The 20,416-nt window shown below is 53.4% G+C and overlaps 1 protein-coding gene across 2 annotated transcripts in view; it reads right to left on the minus strand.

The window, feature by feature from the left end:
- GNG7 (G protein subunit gamma 7) overlaps positions 1-20,416 on the minus strand; it is a 140,196-nt gene that overhangs the window by 14,868 nt on the left and 104,912 nt on the right. The window contains exon 3 of one of the 2 annotated variants that reach the window (XM_018050779.1): positions 18,112-18,148. The exons of the other annotated variant lie outside the window; for it this stretch is intronic. The gene's annotated coding sequence lies outside the window, so the exon portion shown is untranslated. The remainder of the gene's footprint in view (positions 1-18,111; positions 18,149-20,416) is intronic. 2 annotated transcript variants of the gene reach the window in all.

Genomic DNA, 20,416 nt, shown 5'->3' on the forward strand with positions numbered 1-20,416 from the left:
ATGTCAGAGCTCTGGAAGTAGGGGAGAGAGAGAATGGAACAGAAGCAATCTTTGAAAAGATAGTGACTGATAAGTTCCCAACACTGACAAAAACACAAAAAACTCTTAAGCCACAGATTCAAGAAGCTCTAGAACCTCAGGCAGGAGAGACATTTTAGAAATGGACAGAGAAACGGCCAATGGGCACATGCAATAGTGCTCAATGATTAGTCATCAGGGCAAGAATAACTGAAAACCATCACGGAGTCTGCTTCACAGCTGCTAGCGTGGCAAAAATCTAAAAGACCGACAACACCAAGTCCTGGGGAGGATGAAGAAACAGACACTGACAGAAGCGTGCAACCGCTCTGGAAAGTGAGTTAGCAGATTCTTATAAGGCTGATCCACCTGCCAGCGCAGAAGCCTCAGGAGACACAGGTTCAATCCCTGGGTTGAGAAGATCCCCTGAAGGAGGAAATGCCAATCTACTCCAGTATTCTTGGCTGGGAAATCCCATGGAAAGAGGAGCCTGGTGGGCTACAGTCCATGGGGTCATAAAGAGTCAGACATGACTGAGCACAGCAAAGACAGATTTTATAAGGTTAAACACATGCTTAACCTATGACACAGCAATTCCACTCCTAGAGATTTACCCACTTGGACAAGATACATATGTCTGTATTCGTAAGAGAAATGCTTGTCAACAGGAGAACGGTAATTCATACCATGGATACTCACACAATGGAAAGAACGTATGGGCAAATGAAGCCATGTGTGTGACTCTCAAAATGCTTGGTCAGGTGAAAGAAGAAATATTCTCTATCTTGACTGAGGTATTAGTGTACACAGGTGTATAGACTTGTCAAAAGTCATCAAACTACCTATGTTAGATCTGTTCGTTTTACTGAAGAGGAATTATACCTCAATAAAATCAGTTAGGGACTTCCCCGGTGTTCCGGTGGCTAAGACTCCACGCTGTCAATGCAGGGTACCTGGGTTCAATACTTGCTACGGGAACTAGGATCCCATAGGCCGCAACTAAGACCCAGGGCAACCAAATAAATAAATAAATATTTTAAAAATTAAACAAAATCAGTTAATTACAAAACAAATGAACAAACATAAGGTACTGGAGGAAAAAGGACTAACAATTTTATGGATCCAGTGAAAATTCTAGACCTAGCGAAAACAAACTCTAAGAATTAGGGTAAAACAAAGACATTTTCAGACTTCACAGGTTCAGTGGTAAAGAATCCGCCTGCCAATGCAGAAGACACAGGAGATGCAGGTTCAATCCCTGGATCGAGAAGATCCCCTGGAGGAGGAAATGGCAACCCACTCTAGTGTTCTTGTCTGGAAAATCCCATGGACAGAGGAGCCTAGAGGGCTACAGTCCATGGGCTGCAGAGTCGGACGAGACTGAGCACGCAGGCAACGATGCCAAAAGACATTTTCAGACAAATAGACTGTCACCAGCAGAGCTTCCTTATTAGAAATAAAACAAAAAGATCTTAGAGATAAATGACCCCAGGTGGAAGGTGAGAGGTTTAAGAGGGCTTGAAAAACCAAACCAAACCAAAGTATTGAAGAAGGGGAAGAACATGATAAAATAAGTCCAAAATCTTCATAGGAAAATAAACAGGAAGTGAAAACCCTAAAAGCCCTTGGACCACAAGAGAATCACAAGAGCCATCAACTAGATATTTACCTCCACCCAGTCCAAAAAAAAGTCAGCATCTGAAAAAACACGTATACTTCTCTGTCTACTGCAACTGGCTCAAGGCCAGAGTGATGGGGACCAGGCCAGCTGTCCCTGGTGACTTCTCAGTCCAGCCCTCAGCAGCCCCAGGAAGAAACAAGACCTTTCCCATCAGTGGAGTCACACCCTGTATGTCCTTCTGTGTCTGCTTCTCTCACTGAGCACCGTGTTTTCAGGGTCTGTCCACCCGGTAGAGAGTGTCAGGGCTTCTCTCTTTTTTGTGAGTAATATTTCCTTGTGTGCATGGAATAACATTTTTAAGCACACATTTTCAAAAGAAAAAGAAAAGCCCTCCTCGCTGTTGTTGAAGTGCTCAGCTGCTTAGTCATATCTAACTCTTTGGGACCCTATGGATTGTAGCCCACCAGGCTCCTCTGTCCATGAGATTTTCCAGGCAAGAATACTGGAATGGGTTGCCATTTCCTTCTCCATGGGACCTTTCCAACCCAGGGATTGAAGCTGTGTCTCTTGTGTCTCCTGGACTGGCCGCTGGATTCTTTACCACTGAGCCACCAGGGAAGCCCCCATACTATACTTGATCTCAGCCAAAAGGCCAAGAAATGGTAGCCATATATTTTCCTAACTAGGAAGGAAGTGGAAGATGGTATAAATCAGTGGTTTATTTGACTTGGACTCAGGAATACAGGCTGCATGTTTTTGGGTTATGGACAAGTGCACTGGCGTGCTGAGCACTGTGTCTGCTGTGCAGGTGACAGAGTGCAAGGGGTGGACCTCATGTCAGGCATCATGAAGGTGTTACTGTGCCCACTTTTTACAGATGAGGAGAGAGATGGGGCCTCGAAGACGTGAGTATCTTAATAACCTTCCTGAGACCACGCATCAGGTGGAGGTTGGGCCAGGGTTTGCATCTAATTCCCAAACCAGAGCTCCCTGGAAGGGGCAGGTCCCAACATAAAGCTCATAAAGCTTCATAAAGCTCTGAACGCAGAGGCAAGCTTTGGAGGCCGAGGGACGCAGTCTCTGCATCCTCCATGGCCCAGTGGATTTGGCAAAGGGTTTACACATACAGGGATCCTGGATCTGAGGGATTGGATCCACACGTGAGGGGAGGCGTCAGGACCCTCATGTGGCTTCTTTCTTTGGGGGAGAATGTGCAGAATGCTGGGGATGCTGACGACACCTATGTAGCCATCAGGGTTAGAGAAAACCCCAAGTGAGATGGAACAGCAGAGAGCCCCAGCGTGGCGCCTCCTGTCTGATGGTCTGTAAGTGACCCTGGGGCTCCTGGAATCCTGGACGCTTTTCCCAAGACCTTGAGCAGACTGTCACGTCGGCTTCTAATGGGGCCGCACACGTGTGCCGGGGAGACCTTTGCATCATCACCTTGCACCCCCACCAGGCGTCTCAAGATCACGTCTCTGTCCCCTGGTTCCTGGCGATGCGAGCTTGGCATTTCCTGGCGGTCAAGTCTGCTTCCTTCTGCCTCGGAGAGTCAGATGGAGTAATGGGTGTGGATGCAGGAGCTCTAAGATGCCCTTTGGCCTCTGGGTCTTGCCAAGATGCTCAGCACGACTGTGTGTGCCTATCACTCATGGGGTGGGAGTGGGGGGGATGCCTGGCAAATAGGTACCCAAGACCTCAACAGGGATGGGCGGGCTGAGCCTCGGTGACCTCGTGAACAAAACTAAGAAGGAGACAGCCGACTGGAGAGGCCCAGGCCCTGCGGGGACCTTGAGCAGCAGGTCTGATGGGAAAGTGGACTGGGCACACACCCAGGCATCAAGGGAAGCCCTGACCGGCCGGGCATGTTTCTGGTGGGCAGAAGCAGAGGCCTGCGAGAGCAGACGTGCTCCCGGCTCAGCCTGTGATGCCATCTCCACCCTCGGAGGTGTTTTCCGCTGCACAGGAAGCAGTGACAGGGAGACACAAAAATGCAGGAGATTCCTCTGAATTCCGCGCATAGCTCTCATAGCTGGGAAGAGCTCCACTCCCAGCCGGCTAGCGATAAAACGAAACCCAGCTGCTGGGGCTGCTCTCTTACCAGAAGAGAAAGAACAGGACGCCAGGGGACGCTTCTGAAAGTTGGCTGGCTAAGCTGCGTAAAAGGAAAAGAATGTGAAAAATTCTTTTCGCTGGCGGGGCAGAGGCGAGGAGCAGGGCCTTGAAAGAGTGGCGGCTCCTGGTCCTGGTGGTCCAAGAGGATGTGTGACTGGGGGCCACTGGGGACCGCTCCCTGGGTGCAGTGTCTGCCTGCAGTGCGTGGACACCCAGGCACAGCCCCAGTTGTTCAGTTGCTCAGTCGTGTCCGACTCCTTTCGACCTCATGGATTGCAGCACACCAGGCTTCCCTGTGCTTCAGTCTCCTAGAATTTGCTCACACTCATGTCTATTGTGTCAGTGATGCCATCTAACTATCTCATCCTCTGTCGCCCCCTTCTCCTCCTGCTCTCAATCTTTCCCAGCATCAGGGTCTTTTCCAGTGAGTCAGCCCGGCTCTGAATTCCATGCACTGAAGGTGGACCTGCAGCCCCGGGGCCTCAGGGTGAGATGAGCTGCTCCCTGGAAAGCCTCGGCCGCAACTTCCCTAAGCACAAAGATGCCAGGCCTGAGAGAAGGTGGGCTGGGACCCCTCAGAGTGCCCCCGCAAAAGGCCACCTACTGTCCTGAGGAGGACAGACAAGTCAGCTGACATTGGTGCTGTCCTGGGAGCTGTTGGGGGGTGGAACAGTATTCCTGCCCCCCACCTTGATGCCAGGAGCCCCTCAGTTGTGACAACCACAGGCATTTCCAGACATGGCTCAGTGTCCCCAGGGGAGAACCACCCCTCATTTGAGAAGAATCAGGTTAGAATCCCCCAGTGGATTTCTCACAATAATGTTTCTGCCCTGGATTTTACTATTAAAGACAATAAGGATGGGACTTGCCTGGTGGTCCAGAGTTTAAGGATTTGCCTTCCAATGCAGGGGACGTGGCCTTTGATCCCTGTTCAGGGAACTAAGATCCCACATACTGTGGGGCAACTAAACCCACGGGCTGCAACTACTGAGCCCACGTGCTGCAACTAGAGAGTTCACAAGCTGCAGTTAAGAACCAACACCCCCCCTCAAATAAATAAATGTTTAAAAGAATGTACGAGGACTGTCACCTTAAAAAAAAAAAAAAGAGATAAAGAGCATCACAGGAAATGGAAGGAGGGGATTTTTTTCTGTGTGTGTGGCAGGGCTTCCCAGGTGGCATGGTGGTAGAGAATCTGCCTGCCAATGCAGGAGACACAAGAGACTCAGGTTTGATTCCTGGGATGGGACAATTCCCTGGAGGAGGAAATGGCAACCCACTCCAGTGTTCTTGCCTGGGAAATCTCATGGACAGAGGAGACTGGTGGGCGACAGTCCACGGAATTGAAGAGTCGGACACAGCTGAACACACACACACACAGGCACACACACCTTGGTTTCAGAGCCCATCCAGAGTCAGAGCTAATGTGCCTGATCTCACTTGTGGCCTGGAGTGACCCTCGGACCCCATTTCCTTTGGGGGGCTGACTGATGATGAGAATGCATCTGTCACACCCGACCTTGGCCAGCAACCTAGCCAGGGGTCCTCGGGGCTGTGCACACCTCTACGATGACCCCCAGTGACCTGGAGAATCCCCTTTCCTGGGGTGCGGGCAGGACCTGAGGAGAGGACGGGGTTCAGCTCCACATGTGGCACAGATGTGGGAGGGGGATAACCTTGGTGGCCCTACTCTTATTAAGGGAGCAAGTATGAAGGGGACTCCGCACAAGGGAAACCCTCTGTCACTGGCTTTGAAGCTGGAGGTGGATGTGTGTCAAGACACAGGGGCAGCTGCAAGGGAAGGGGGACCCCCTGCTACAGCTGCATGGAACTGAGTTCTGGAACAATCTGAATCAGCCCCAGGTAAGGCATTCTGACAGCAGCCGGGAGAGACCCTGAGCAGAGGGCACAGCCACACCACAGCCTTATTGCCGACCTTCAGGGCCTTGAGCTGGAAGCCATGAGGTCTGTGCTGGCTCGTTACGTGGCATGGCCGGCTGATACACTGGCCAGGCGAGGCCCAAGTGGGATCTCCTGACCGTTGGCCTGGCCTCTTTCTAGCACTCTCTGTTCCAGATGCTGGACAATTCCAGCTGGCAGCCACTCCTCCCGCTGAGCAGGCACAGGACGCGCGTTCTCTTTTGTAATGGCCCTGAGATGCTGGCGAAGCATTAAAGCCAGAGGAGTTACTGGCAGTATCTCCATCAGCAGCCAGCCTGTTCCCTGAGGTTCCTGCTCTCTGGGACATGAGTGCCACATGCATTTCATCTCCGAAGGCACAGGAAGTTGATCTCAGTGAATTCAAGCTCAGAAAAAGCCGGCTACTTCCAGGAGGTTCTGAAAGCCCCCTCCCCACCTCCTCATCCAGGCGGATGAGGCCATGCTGGGTGAGTCAGAGCCCAGGAAGGTGGCCTCGTAGAGGGAGGGGAGCTGAGGGCAGCGGGAGCCTGTGTCCCAGGCCTCATCCCTGGCCTGCAGGGAGGGGAGGGGAGGCAGGCGGGAGCGAGTCCGTGTCCTCAGGGAGAACAGAAACAGCCTTCATTCTGCTTTAACACTTCCAGAACTGGTAGCTTTACAGCTTACCGAGCTTCTGAATTTTGACTCCCCTCCTCGCCTGCCATGAAACAGGAAGGAAACAAAACAACACCCCCCCAAACACAAACCTCCAGCCAGACTCGACAGGAGGACAAACAAGGCCTGGGTGAGAAAGCAGGCTCCCCGATTCCGGGGGTAACCGCCCCCCGAGAACACGATGTTCAGAAGAAGAGGAGGCGGGCCGCTGTGTGGAAAGAGGGAAAAAAATCCCAAAGCCAAACAGAACGAGATGAGGTTTGAGAGAACAGTATCTAGGCTTCTTTCAAGAACAGGCTGCCCTCCTGCAGGGCTTGGCGGGGCTGGCTGGCTACCAGCTGTGCCTGCATGCAAGCTGATTACCCTGTGTTTCTTACATACCTACTGTGTGCATGAGGCCTCGGCTCTGCTTGCCTTTGAGGGGCCCCCTGCACCACAGTCCACAGCGTGGAAGCCCCTAAGTAGGGTGTTTCCACAGGGATGATGTCTGGGGCATCTGTTGTCATGACTGGCGGGCTCCAGGCATCAAGGGGGTGGGGCCAGGGAGGCTGCTCCAAACCCCACAGTGCTGGGGACAGGCCCTCATAGAAGATGGCCTGGTCCTCTCTCCTTCACTGTGCCTAGGGTTGGGGAGAGACCTGCTCTAGACTCCACAGAAACAGCACACGCTGGACCTTAGGGTGATAAGGTCAGAGGGAGGGGAGGGTGCCTTGCAGTGTCCCCAGCAGCTGGACGTGGGGGCCTCCTAGCCTCGCTCCCAGTCCCAAGCAGGGTCGCATGCAGAGGGCCACGGGCACCACACTGGCACCTGGACTTTAGTATGAGGTGGACAAAACTTCTTTGACTCCCCAGCATCCCCACCCTCCCCCGACCTATCTCCCATCCCACCCCTCCATCCACCTCTCCCCTATCCCCATCTCCAGCCAGGTTGGCTCTGGGCTCCCCCTTCCCGGCCTCGCATCTGGGCCTGAGCTTCTCCAGGATCGAGGTCACCCTGGCCTGGCCTGGGGCGGGCCAGCCATGTGACGGCCTCTGTGACCTTGAGCATGGTGACCTTTGGTGGGCCTCAGGGGCCATGAAAGACCAGCTGGGTCTCCGCCAGGCAGATGCTTCCCCACAGGAGGCCCACACCCCCTGGAGACCAGGGTCTTGTGACTTGCTGTCAGCTGGTCCTTTCATGCATGGGCTAAATCGGGTCCCTTGGCAGCTATTTTTAGAAAGGGCTAGGAAAAAAAGGGAATGAATGAGGTGCCCACAGGCGAGGGAAAAACAGAGCTGCAGGGTGAGTGGCTGCCCTCGGCCGGAGCCCGGAGGCGGGCGGACAATGCGCCCGGTGACAGAGGGCTGACAGTGCGGCTGGTGAGGGAGCAGAAGAAAGGGCCTTCTCTGTCCGCCCAGAGGATGACTGCAGTCATGTGAGCGTGTGCAAGCGGGTAACCCGGCTGGGCCAGCGAGCTGAGCGCCTGTGGCTAATGTCAGCCCTGTTCTCGGCTTCTTGGCACCCAGGAAATGCCGTCACCCTGGCCCTGGGAGGCTGCAGCTCGGATCCAAAGGGCAGGAGGCTGGGAGAGGGCAGGGTGGTGTTCCCACCTGAGCCTGGACAATCTCCTACACATCCTGCAAAGCCCCTTGAAGAGTCATCCCCCTCTGAGAAGCCCCTGGTCTACCATCTATGCACAAGGCTGCACTGGAACCCTTCCTTGGGGTAGCCACAGCTCTGTGGATGCTCCTTGGCATTGCATTTCCCGTGGCTGCTGTCACAAATCACCACAAATTTGCTGGCTTAAAACCACACACAGTGATTATCTCGTGGGTCTGGAGGTCAGGAGTTTGACTCGGGCCTCACGGAGCTAAATCCAGGCGTGGGCAGGGCTGGTCCCTCTGGAGGCTCCAGGGGAGCACTGGCTCCCCCCTTTTCCGGCTTCCAGAGGCACCTCATCCCTGGCTTGCAGCCCCTCCCTCCACCCTCAGAGCCAGCAGAGCAGCATCTCCCGTCTGCCTCTGACCCTCCCCCTCCCTCTTATAAGGACCCTGTGATGACACTGGGCCTCCCGGGGAATCCTGGATCGCCCCCATCTCAGGAGCCTTAAATAATCCCTCCTGCAAAGTCGCCTCTGCCCAACGAGGTTATGTGTCCACAAGTCCTGGGACCAGGACTGGGGCATCTTTGGGGGCCGTGGCTGGGAAGCTGGGCATCTGAGTGATGTCTGGACGAAAGGGACGGGTGGCTGCAAGGCAGGGCGTTTACCAAGGGGGCTCCGTCCTGGAACTCACTCTGTCCTCAGGGCCAGTCTCTCTGCCAGGATCAGGCCGCCAGAGGAGCGCACCTGGCAACACCTGACGTCCGCAGTGGACGCCACTCGAGGGCAGGTGCCCTGGAGGGCAGAGTGCAGACGGCCTTTCCTGCTCAGAGGCACTGCTGTGGATGGACCTGGGGCTTGGGTGCCGGGTTCCAGCTCTTTGCTCTGGGCCCTGGGTCGCTGGTCAACACCCGTGGGACCAAAGGTGAAACAGCCCAGCATTAGAATGACTAATGGTGACTAAGCACCTGTTACCTCACCTCTGATGTGGTTACAAAGTCCTGGAACCATGCACACCCAGAGAGACTCTCCCTAAGGGTAAGCTGTAGTCAGGGACATTTTTCTTTCTTTTAAAAATTGTTTTGTCTGCGCTGGGTCTTTGCCGCTGCAGGTCTTTCTCTAGTTGCGGTGGGTTGGGTACTCTCTAGTTGCAGTGTGCAGGCATCTCATTGAGGTGGCTTCTCTTGTTGCAGAGCACAGGCTTTTGAGCATGTGGGCTTCAGTAGCTGTGACACTCGGTCTCAGCAGTGGTGCATGGGCCCAGCTGTCCCTTGGCAGGTGGAATCTCCCTGGACCAGGGATCAAACTTGTGTCTCCTGCATTGGCAGTCAGACTCTCAACCACTGGACCACCAGGGAAGTCCAGGGACATTTTTTATATTAAATAGGTGGGGAAAAAACAGTGCAATTAGGTTCACAATTTAGAGGCACACCTGTGTGGGGAGCCAGACCCTAGAACAGGGGCTGCAGGCCATGTCTGGGAGGTCTGTGGTCTTCCCTCTGGGGGCTCCTGGCATCAAGGGGATGGGGCCAGGGAGGCTGCTTCACACCCTACTGTGCCCAGGATGGCCCCTCGGAGAACAGCTGGTCTATGTCAGTAGTGCCCAGTTGGGGTCTGGGGGAGACCCCTATACGAGTGGCTGAGGAGTGTGTCAGCTCAGGAGGCCCTTTCCTGTGAAATGAACATATGATTCTGGTCCATCGAGGAGCCTGGGTGGGCTGACGTGGCTCCCAGGCACCTGCTCCAGGCAACACCACACGTCCTCAGTGTCCAACTCCAAGGGCCCCCAGGTGCCCAGCAGACAGGGGGTCTGGAGTCAAAGCTCAGGCTGCCCTGGAGTAAGACACAGCATCAGGATGTCTGGATGGAACCCCTACTAGGGTGCTGACTCCTGTGTGTCTCAGCTGGAAGCCTGACCTTCAAATATAGGGTGGCGGGGGATGAAGGGTGGGAGACGGGCAGAGAAGCAGCAGTCTCCATCCAGACTGCAAGTCTCAGCACTGACAAGGATGTAGTCTGGCTGTGTCCTCATCTGGGGACACTGTGGAACCTTCCAGAGAGGGCTACCCCTGCAGCTACCCCTGCTGACCATCTGGGGAATGCTGAGCCCTGGTGACTGGGTGGGATTGCAGGAGCCGGGTGACCGCAGGTGGGGTGGGAAGCAGGGGTGTGGAGACCAGCGCTGGGTCTGCAGAAACCCCCAGCGAGAGTGAGCTAATCTCAGCTTCCCAGTGGCCTCTGCCCCAAGATGAGGTTTTTGTGACCCATGAGGAATTTCTAACAATGAGATCGAGTGTCTGGATCTGTTCACACTGACATCCTTTTTCTCGCCCGTCCAAATTCCATTACGCCTTTTCTCGTTAATGCAGAAACTTGGCCGAGGGCCGGGCTGCCTGGGAAGAGCCCAGGTCTCCTGTGGCCCTTGCTGGAAAGGGGAACTGTGCCGCAGGGCTGGGTGCCCAGTTCTAGGAGTCTCTGCAGGGCTTAGGAGAGGCAGCTGGGGGCCCACTGGACACTGGAGTAGAGAGGGTGCACGGAATGCATGGGTGTGACCTTGTGCGACCCTCAGGGACTGGCGCGGGGGTGCCGGTGGCTGCTCAGACTTCTGCCCCTGCCCCTAGGGACATTCCTCGGTGGCCTGCTGAGGCAGGTGGCTGTGTTTAAGAAGCGCACTTGGCTGGGAGCAGTGGGGGTGAACTTCAGAAGCTGCTGGCAGCGCCTAGCGGACCGGCAGAAGGCACCCAGGACAGCCCTGCAGCCACAGCAAATTCTGCCAACACCCCTAGGGACCCTGGAGCAGACTCTCCCCCAGCCAAGCTTCTGTATGAGAGTGCAGCCTGGCTGACACCTGGATGGTGGCCTGCTCTGACCCCAAGTAGAGGACCCAGTGAGGCTGTGCCTAGAGCCCTGACTCACGTGAGATGATGAGTGGGTGGAACTTGGGGGTATTTGTTATGCAGCGTCACTGATTAACACATCAGAGGACCTGAAGAGAGGACCCAGGCCTAGAGGAGATAGAATGGGATATGGCCTAAGGTCATCTGCTGAGGTGCCCTCATTTTTTCCTACATTGTCATGTCAGTTGGACCGGCTGCTCCTGAATTCATCTACATGACTGTAAAAATAATATAAATAGAAAATATAACACTGGGAATTCCCTGTTGGTCCAGTGGTTAGGACTCGGTGCTTCCAGGGCAGGGGGCATGGGTTATATCCCTGCTTGGGGAACTAAGATCCTGCATGGCTTGTCCCTCATTCCCCCAAAATAAAGGACCATTAAAAAAAAAAAAAAAGAAAATATAACATGAGTGTCCAAGAAATAATGACTCCCTCCTGGCCCCAAGGTCTTTGACTAAAATGACCACTCTAGGAAGGTCCAGCTGTGTGTCCTGCTTTGAAAAGCCAGCCCCCAGGCTCCCCTGATGGTAGGGGAGCGACAGAGTGATGGTGGGGATGGGAGAGCCAGGCACAGCTGGGAAAAGAAGATCAAGGTTTGCGCTGTTCCTTGGCAGGCAGGAATCTTAGTTCCCAGACCAGGGATTGAACCCGTGCCCCCTGCACTGAGAGCAGCCTCAGCCACTGGACCACCAGGGAAGTCCTCTTCTTGCACTTTTTAAAACAAATCACCTAGAACCCCACCCCTAGCCCTCCAGCATCTCCTCCCTCCAGCACTCACTGCACGTGCCCAGCAGGTCTCGCTTGCACTCGGGGGGGTCCCACACAGGGCACTGTGGGGATGGCGACCCCACCCCACCATCCACTTGCTGGGGCAGAGGCTGGCGGGACTAGGATTCCGTCCCTGTGTTTCACCACTCACGCCTCCCCAGTGAATGTCCCCACTACCCCAGCCATGAGATGCTGGGAACTCGGGGAAGAACCAACCTCTGTGATTCAACTGCTCTGACGCCCCCGCAGCACACACACGCCGTGCTGCCTCCTCTTTTCCCTTTCGGCAGCTTCGCTGAGACATCAAGTCAGAAAACAAACAGTTCACCACTGAAAGTGTTCACTCATTCAATGGTTTTTTGATATGTTACTAGATTTTAAAATCACAAAAATATGTCTATATGACATAACATTTGTCATTTTAACTATTTTAAGCATACCCTCCACTGGCATTTAGTGCATTAATATTATTGTGCCGCTACCACCACTACCTGATTCCAGAACATTCCATCATCTCTCCCAAAAGAAGTCTGTCCCCATCAGCAGTCACGCCCATCCCCACCCCTGGCCCCTGACCACCAGGAACCCACTCTCTGTGTCTGTGGACCTGCCTGTTCTGGACGTGTCCCATCAGCGGAGTCACACCCTGTGCCCTTCTGTGTCTGCTTCTCTCACTGACCATCTTATTGTCAGGGTCTGGCCACATGGTAGTGAGTGTCAGCGTATCTCTCTTTCTCGTGGCTAAGCCATGCTCCCATCTGTGAAGGGATATGGTGTGTGTGTCCATCATTAACTGCTGGACAGTGGGGCTGTGTCCATCATTAACTGCTGGACAGTGGGGCTGTGCCCATCATTCAGTTCAGTTCAGTTCAGTCACTCAGTCATGTCCGACTCTTTGCGACCCCATGAATCGCAGCATGCCAGGCCTCCCTGTCCATCACCAACTCCTGGAGTTCACCCAAACTCATGTCCATCGAGTCGGTGATGCCATCCAGCCATCTCATCCTCTGTCGTCCCCTTCTCCTCCTGCCCCCAATCCCTCCCAGCATCAGGGTCTTTTCCAATAAGTCAACTCTTTTCATGAGGTGGCCAAAGTATTGAAGTTTCAGCTTCAGCATCAGTCCTTCCAATGAACACCCAGGACTGATCTCCTTTAGAAGGGACTGGTTGGATCTCCTGGCAGTCCAAGGGACTCTCAAGCATCTTCTCCAACACCACAGTTCAAAAGCATCAATTCTTTGGCACTCGGCTTTCTTCACAGTCCAACTCTCACATCCATACATGACCACTGGAAAAACCATAGCCTTGACCAGACGGACCTTTGTTAGCAAAGTAATGTCTCTGCTTTTGAATATGCTGTCTAGGTTGGTCATAACTTTTCTTCCAAGGAGTAAGTGTCTTTTAATTTCATGGCTGCAGTCACCATCTGCAGTGATTTTGGAGCCCCCCAAAATAAAGTCTGACACTGTTTCCACTATTTCCCCATCTATTTCCCATGAAGTGATGGGACCAGATGCCATGATCTTCGTTTTCTGAATGTTGAGCTTTAAACCAACTTTTTCACTCTCCTCTTTCATTTTCATCAGGAGGCTTTTTTTAGTTCCTCTTCACTTTCTGCCATAAGGGTGGTGTCATCTGCATATCTGAGGTTATTGATATTTCTCCCGGCAATCGTGATTCCAGCTTGTGCTTCTTCCACCCCAGCGTTTCTCATGATGTACTCTGCATAGGTGAATTTTGCTGCTGTGGACATTTCTGAACAAGCATCTATTTGAGTATGTGGCTTTTCAAAGCTGGCCTCTCCAGCTCACCTCACTGAACTCCCACCGCTGGCCCTTCCCTGATGCTCAGAGAAAGTGGTGATGGCCCCACAAGGTACAGGGGGGTCCCACCCAAGTGGGCAAGGGGCCTGGAAGACTGTGTGATGGTTCATTTTATGTGTCAGTTTGGCTGGGCCATAGCCGCAGGTTCGATCTCTGGGTTGGGAAGATCCCCTGGAGAAGGAAATGGCAACCTACTCCAGTATTCTTGCCTGAAGAATCTCAAGGACAGACGAGCCTGCAGGCTACAGTCCATGGGGTCTCAAAAAGTAGGACATAACTGAAGTGATTTAGCACACACTCTTCCGTGGGCTGCCCAGATATTTTTGGAGACTTTTTAAAAACCATTTTCACTGCATTACCCAACCAAGAAAAATCTGATAATTCTAGTCTTTGTGCAGCAGGAACCTGGTCAAATGACATCTTACTGTCTTTTAGAGAAAAGTTGGCACAGCCCCAATTCTCCCAAACCCAGCACTTAGAAAAGAGATGAACTGTGCTCACTTTGTCTTTGAATTAAAGAATTCAATACAGGGGTTCCCTGGTGGTACAGTGGTTAAGAGTCTGCCTGCTGAGGGAAACTAAGCTGGTGGGCCACAACTACTGAAGCCCATGTGCCTAGAGTCGGTGCTCGGCAACAACAGAAGCCACTGCAGTGAGAATCTCGTGTAGCGCAACTAGAGAGTAGTCCCTGCTCACCACAACTAGAGAAAGCGCACACGATGCAGGAAGGAAATCTCAGCACAGTTCAGTTCAGTTCAGTTCAGTTGCCCAATCGTGTCCGACTATTTGCGACCCCATGAATCGCAGCATGCCAGGCCTCCCAGTCCATCACCAACTCCTGGAGTTCACTCAAACTCACGTCCATCGAGTCGGTGATGCCATCCAGCCATCTCACCCTCTGTCGTCCCCTTCTCCTCCTGCCAATCTCTCTCAGCATCAGAGTCTTTTCCAATGAATTAACTCTTCGCATGAGGTGGCTAAAGTATTGGAGTTTCAGCTTCAGCATCAGTCCTTCCAATGAACACCCAGGACTGATCTCCTTTAGAAGGGACTGGTTGGATCTCCTTGCAGTCCAAGGGATTCTCAAGCATCTTCTCCAACACCACAGTTCAAAAGCATCAATTCTTTGGCACTCAGCTTTCTTCACAGTCCAACTCTCACATCCATACATGACCACTGGAAAAACCATAGCCTTGACTAGATGGATCTTTGCTGGCAAAGTAATGTCTCTGCTTTTGAATATGCTATCTAGGTTGGTCATAACTTTTCTTCCAAGGAGTAAGCGTCTTTTAATTTCATGGCTGCAGTCATCATCTGCAGTGATTTTGGAGCCCCCCAAAATAAAGTCTGACACTGTTTCCACTATTTCCCCATCTATTTCCCATGAAGTGATGGGACCAGATGCCATGATCTTCGTTTTCTGAATGTTGAGCTTTAATCCCAGCACAGACAGATAAAAAAGAATTCAATACAATCCAACCAAGCAGAATTCCATCTCCTCAGAATGCATTACCAATTCAAACCTGTTGGGTGGGTGGGTGGGAGGGACCCTGGGCTGGTGGTCAATAGACCTGGTGCCAAGTTGTTACTTTGTCATTAAAAAACTAAAAAAAAAAAAAAAAAAAAAAAAAAGAGGAAGAAGGACTTCCCTGGTGGTCAAGTGGCTAAGACCCCCGAGCTCCCAATGCAGAGGGGCTGGGTTTGATCCCTGGTCAGGGAACTAGATCCCACATGCTGCAATTATGACCCAGTGCAGTCAAATAAATAAGTATTAAAAAACAGAGAGAGAGATTTTTGATGGCTAATTTCAAGTCAGTTTGGCTGGGCCATGGGATGTCCAGGTATATATGCGGTCTGACATTCTTCTGGATGCTTCTGTGAGGGTGTTTATGGGTGAGACTGCCATTTAAACTGGTTGAAAGTGAAAGTGTTAGCTGCTCAGCCGTGTTCGACTTGTTGCAACGACTATAGCCCACCAGGCTCCGTGGGATTCTCCAGGCAAGAATACTGAAGTGGGTTGCCATTTCCTCCTCCAGGGGATCTTCCCGACCCTGGGATTGAACACGCCTCTCCTGCATTGACAAGTGGATTCTTTACTGTCTGAGCTACCAGGAGGCCCTTAAACTGATGGATGCTGAGTCAAATGGATCACTCCCTAGGATGTGGGAGGCGGCAGGGGAGCTTCTCTACTCACAGGAAGGCTTGAACAGAACAAATACCAGGCCTCCCCTGAGCACGAGGGAACCCTCCAGGGATAGGCTTTGGCACTGACTCTCTTGGGTCTCCCCCCTGTGGCCTCCATAATCAATTCCTGAAAGTAATTCTCTGTATTCACACCCTGTTGGTTCTGTTTCTTGGTGAACCTTGAGTAATACGGACCACCAGGTGCCTTGTGGGCAGAGAGAAAGGAGCTTGAACCCTGGCCTCATGGTCCACCAGCCCTGGGTCCCACTGAGCCTCTCTGCTGCCACAGTTTCCCTACCTAGAAATGGGGACAAGGAAACCTGCTCCCCCAGGCTCCTACCAGAATGAAATCGGACCAAGAGGCCGGGCCTGGCCCAGAGGAGACACTTGATAAACACCAGCCAGCTTGCCGAGTGGGGTCTACAGCAGGAGGGGAGGAGGTGGGGAGGGGCTGTCAGCAGGGGCTGACCAGGTGCCTGGGAGCAGGGCCAGGGCCTGAGTGGAGCTGGCTGACGTCATGGCTGCAGCTCGGTGTCCTGCCGGCTGACAGGTGCGGCAGGGCGGGGACCTAATCCCCCAGCACGAGGCCACGTGGCTGCAGCCCCCGCTTTCCTGACACCTGAGCCTGGCAGCTGTGGCTCTGCCGGGATTCCAGACATGTGTGTGTCCTGGGGGACCAGGTGCACCTGAGGTCTGGCTGCCTGTTAGGAAAAGGGGCCATGGACCCGCGCTCTGCTGATGGACAATGTGAAAAGATCAAGACGAGGGGACCGGAGACCACTGGGAAGCACCCTCGTTTCAGAGCACTGTCTTCATCATCACAGTTCCCACCGGCCAGACTGTGCTGGCGACAGCACGGCGCCTGCCTTGGGCACGGAATCTGAGCGACACAGGAAACTCAGTGACTGCACTCGGTGTCTTCACGTGATAGTTTTTAAGAAGTCAAAATGCATGCAAAATATCCACAAGGAATCAGATGTCAAGATTTTCTTTAGAACTTCCCTGATGGCCCAGTGGTAAAGAATCCACCTGCCAATGCAGGGGACACAGGTTTGATCCCCAGTCTGGGAAGATCCCACACACTGTGGAGCAACTAAGCCTGTACTACTGAGCCCATGATCCAGAGCCTGGGAGCCACAACTACTGATGCCTGTGTGCCCAAGAGTCCGTGCTCCACAAGAGAAGCCACGGCAATGAGGAGCCTGCACATCGCACCAAGAGCGCAACTGTAGAGAAAAGTCCCATGCAGCAGTGAAGACCCAGTGTGACCACAAGTAAATAAATGAATAGATGAATACATTTTAAAAATTAAAAAAATTCATTCATTAGAGACATGGTCTGATAGGGCTGGAGTTAGCTTGAAACAATTCACTCTTTAATTGAAATTTTAATCTTAGGACTTCCTGGTGGTCCAGAGGTTAGGGTCCCTGCATTTCCACTGCTCAGGGAACTAAGATCCCACATGCTGCACGGCTTGGCCAAAAAAAGGCTCAGAGAGGAAGCAGAGAAGCTGGGTCCAGAGTGAAGCCCCCACCTCAAACCAGCCCTCCCACTACGTCTTCAGCAAGTCCTGGAAAGGGTCCCAAGAGAACCCCGTTTGAGCCACACCACCATCAACATCCTTCACCAAGAGAGGTGCTGCGATGCCCTTTCCTTCCTAAGCAGCGATGGAACCTGTGGAAATTAACTCACATGCTCTCAGACGACCAACGGGGCCATGGAGCAGCCACGGGGGCAGGCGGAAAACGCTCGGTGTGAAAATGAGACCTGCTGAAACCTGTGGGATGAGGGCGTGGGAGGAAAAGTGCCAGATGCAGATGGCACATCAGGGAAGTTCCCAGATCCATGACCCGATTGGACACCTGGAGGAACAGGGACCAGAAGGGCCAGTGAAACCCCAGGCCCGCAGGGGGAAGGAAGTGACATAGCCTGAGATAAACGGCATAGCCGAGAGAAATGAGAGGGGAGCCAGAGAAACCGAAACTGGTGCTTTGACAAGAGGGGCCACGCTGACAGGCATTCAGCCAGACTGATGAGGAGAAAGTTGGGGGAAGATGCCAGGGACCAGAGGGGGATGTGCCTGCCGGACTCCTGGACCTGGGAAGGGCTGTAGGAGGGGAGGGTTGTAGGAGGATGCTGCGGATGGAGGCAGAGAGGTAAACAGTAGATTAGGTAATCTACACGAGAGGGACCGAGTTCCTGGAAAGACCCATGTTTCCAGCCTGCTGGCTGGAGGCCCTTCGACGCCCGGTTTCCTATTGACGGCTTCCCTCCCTTCATCTCGACACAACCACGCTTGGGAAGTCACAGCATGTTATTTCCGCTGCAGGGAGATGAAAGGGGCCTGCCCAGACACGGCAGAGGCGGGCCTGGGATTTGAACTCGGGTTTCCTGGCAGGTGGCCCAGAGCTCTGTTCCTGGTGACACAATCCCCAGTGTGTCATATGCACACCAAATACTCCCACTTGTTTGTTCCTTTTTTTTGAAAAACAAGGGATTCCAAGCTCATGAAGTAAGAGAAAACGCGACATACCTTTTTCAGTTTTTCCAAGAAGCAGCACTGCTTTACCCTGTTTAGAAAGACAGGGAGGAAAAAAAAATCCTGGTTAAATATTTTTAACTTAATTATCTCCAGCTTTTCTCAGAGAAATACTTGGCTGTCACCGAAAATGCGGCATTTGATGTGGAAATAGGCCATGTCCTCCAGAGAAAGGGGGGTTATTTCTGGAGAATCCACTTCATTCTCTCTTTTTAAAAAATATTCTTATTTATTTGGCTGTGCCAGGTCTTATTTGTTGCATGTGGTATCTAGTTCCCTGACCAGGGATCGAACCCAGGTTCCCTGCACTGAGAGCGTGGTGTCCTACCTACTGGACCACCAGGGAAGTCCCTTCCACTTCATTATTTATAACCAATCCATGCAGGACACACAGTGGTGTTTCTCTGGGGGCGGGGGAGGGGCGTCGAGTTTTCTTCTGGAAATTGTACTATTCCATTTTGGGACACAGGGACCCCAAGCCTTGATACTGAACCTAGCCTTGACGCGTGTCAGGCTTGGGGTTTTTCCATGTCTGGTTTTTGGCTTTGATGAAAGCCACGTGCCAGGGTGAAAAAAAGGGAGAGGTGGAAAATGCGATCTGGGGGCAAAGCAATTAACCTCAGGGTGGAAGAGGTGACAGGTATATGGGGGCAGAAGCCGAGGGATCTGAAGCTGGCCGCCCCAGGCTGAGAGGTCACCCGGAAAGAAAGGAAGTCTCTGTGAGTAGACCCCGGGCGCGGGGTGGGCACCGGTGCTTTAGCGCTGTCATTCTCCAGAGGCTCCTAGTGGAACACCGGACGGAGCCAACCCTCTGTCTGATGACTGTGCATGGCACAAGAGGCTCTAGGGCAGCCACGTCCAGCTGTCAGGGTGACCCAGAGGCTGAATGCCAGCCTCCACGCTGCTCCCCACGCTGCACCCACTGCCCTGAGAACAGACCGCCCGGGGAGGCACTCGCCAAGGCCAGGGGGAGAGGCAAACAGTCACCTGTCCCCTCCACACACAGCTGGTACCAACCTCCCATGGGAGGAGGAGGAGGCCATGGGCTACGGAGGCCCGTCCTCTTCAGCCACACAGGTACCTCAGCTTGGGCTTCCCGGGGACCCCTGCAGCTGCCAGGCCACCGATTACACCTCACAAGCCAGCAGCTAGGGACCTCTCTGGTGGTCCAGTGGCTAAGACTCTGTACTCTCAATGCAGGTGGCCCTGGTTTGATCCCTGGTGGGGGAACTAGATCTCACGTGCTGCAACTAAGTTTACTAGCCACAACGAAGAATGACGATCCCGCGAGCTGTAACTAAGACCTGGTGCAGCCAAATAAATAAATTGAAAAAAAAAAGAAAGAAACAGAAAAGCCGGCAGCTAGCCCACTCTTGAGTTCTAGGAAGGCCCGCCCTGGGGAGGCCAACAGAAGCCCCTGCTCCCTGCTCAGCACAGGCCAGGCTTCCCCAGCTGCAGGCTGGCCTCGGGCGAGGCTGTTTCCCCCTGGCTCCGAAGGTCCCCGGTGGTTTCCAAGAGCCGGCCCCTCTTTTCTGCAAACATTAGCTCTCCACAAACTAACGGCGTTTTTTTCCACCTACACAAAGGGACATGCTGCTGCCATTCCTGGGCCAGGGTGAGCCTTTCTCAGTGGCCCCAGGCTCAGGGGGCTGGCATAAGAGGCCACCGGGGAGACCCAGCTGGGTTCCAGCCTCAGGAGGGAGGGGGCTGGGGCAGCTTTCTATAAAGCAGGGGTTCCACCCTTGGCACTGCTGACATTGGAGTCCGTCCCTGGCGTTGTGGGGTATGGGGCAGCATCCCTGGCCCCCACAAGCTCAACACCAGGAGCCCCCCCAGTCTTGACAAACACAGTCATCCCCAGATATGGCCCTGTGTCCTCTGGGGGCAGAGTCTCCCCCAGGTGAGACCTCTGCCTTGAGGCAGTGCTGGGTGAGACATACAGACCTAGAGGGAGCCATCTGGCAGCGGGAGTGCTTCCATCGATCCAGGGAGGTGGGGGAGGTGTCCCCAACTCCTGCTAAAGATCAACACTGGGCTCTCCTGTGGCCTGTGGGGTGGGGAGACACACCACTGCCAGGCCAAGTGTGTTGAGGCATTGGGGTTCCGGGGTGCAGAGGTGGTCCCTTACCACCAACCCATGCTCCCCTTGAGGGCTGGGACCCTCCCTGATAGCCTGCCCTAGGAACAGGGCAAAGTCTCGATACCTGTGGACCCTGTGCTTGGGAATCCACCTACGGGCTAGATCTGTAACCCCCATATTGATACTCGGGGGTGGGGTGTGCAGTCATTCGAGGACACA

The sequence above is a fragment of the Capra hircus genome, chromosome 7 (genome assembly GCF_001704415.2).
Source record: "Capra hircus breed San Clemente chromosome 7, ASM170441v1, whole genome shotgun sequence".
Taxonomy (NCBI): domain Eukaryota; kingdom Metazoa; phylum Chordata; class Mammalia; order Artiodactyla; family Bovidae; genus Capra; species Capra hircus.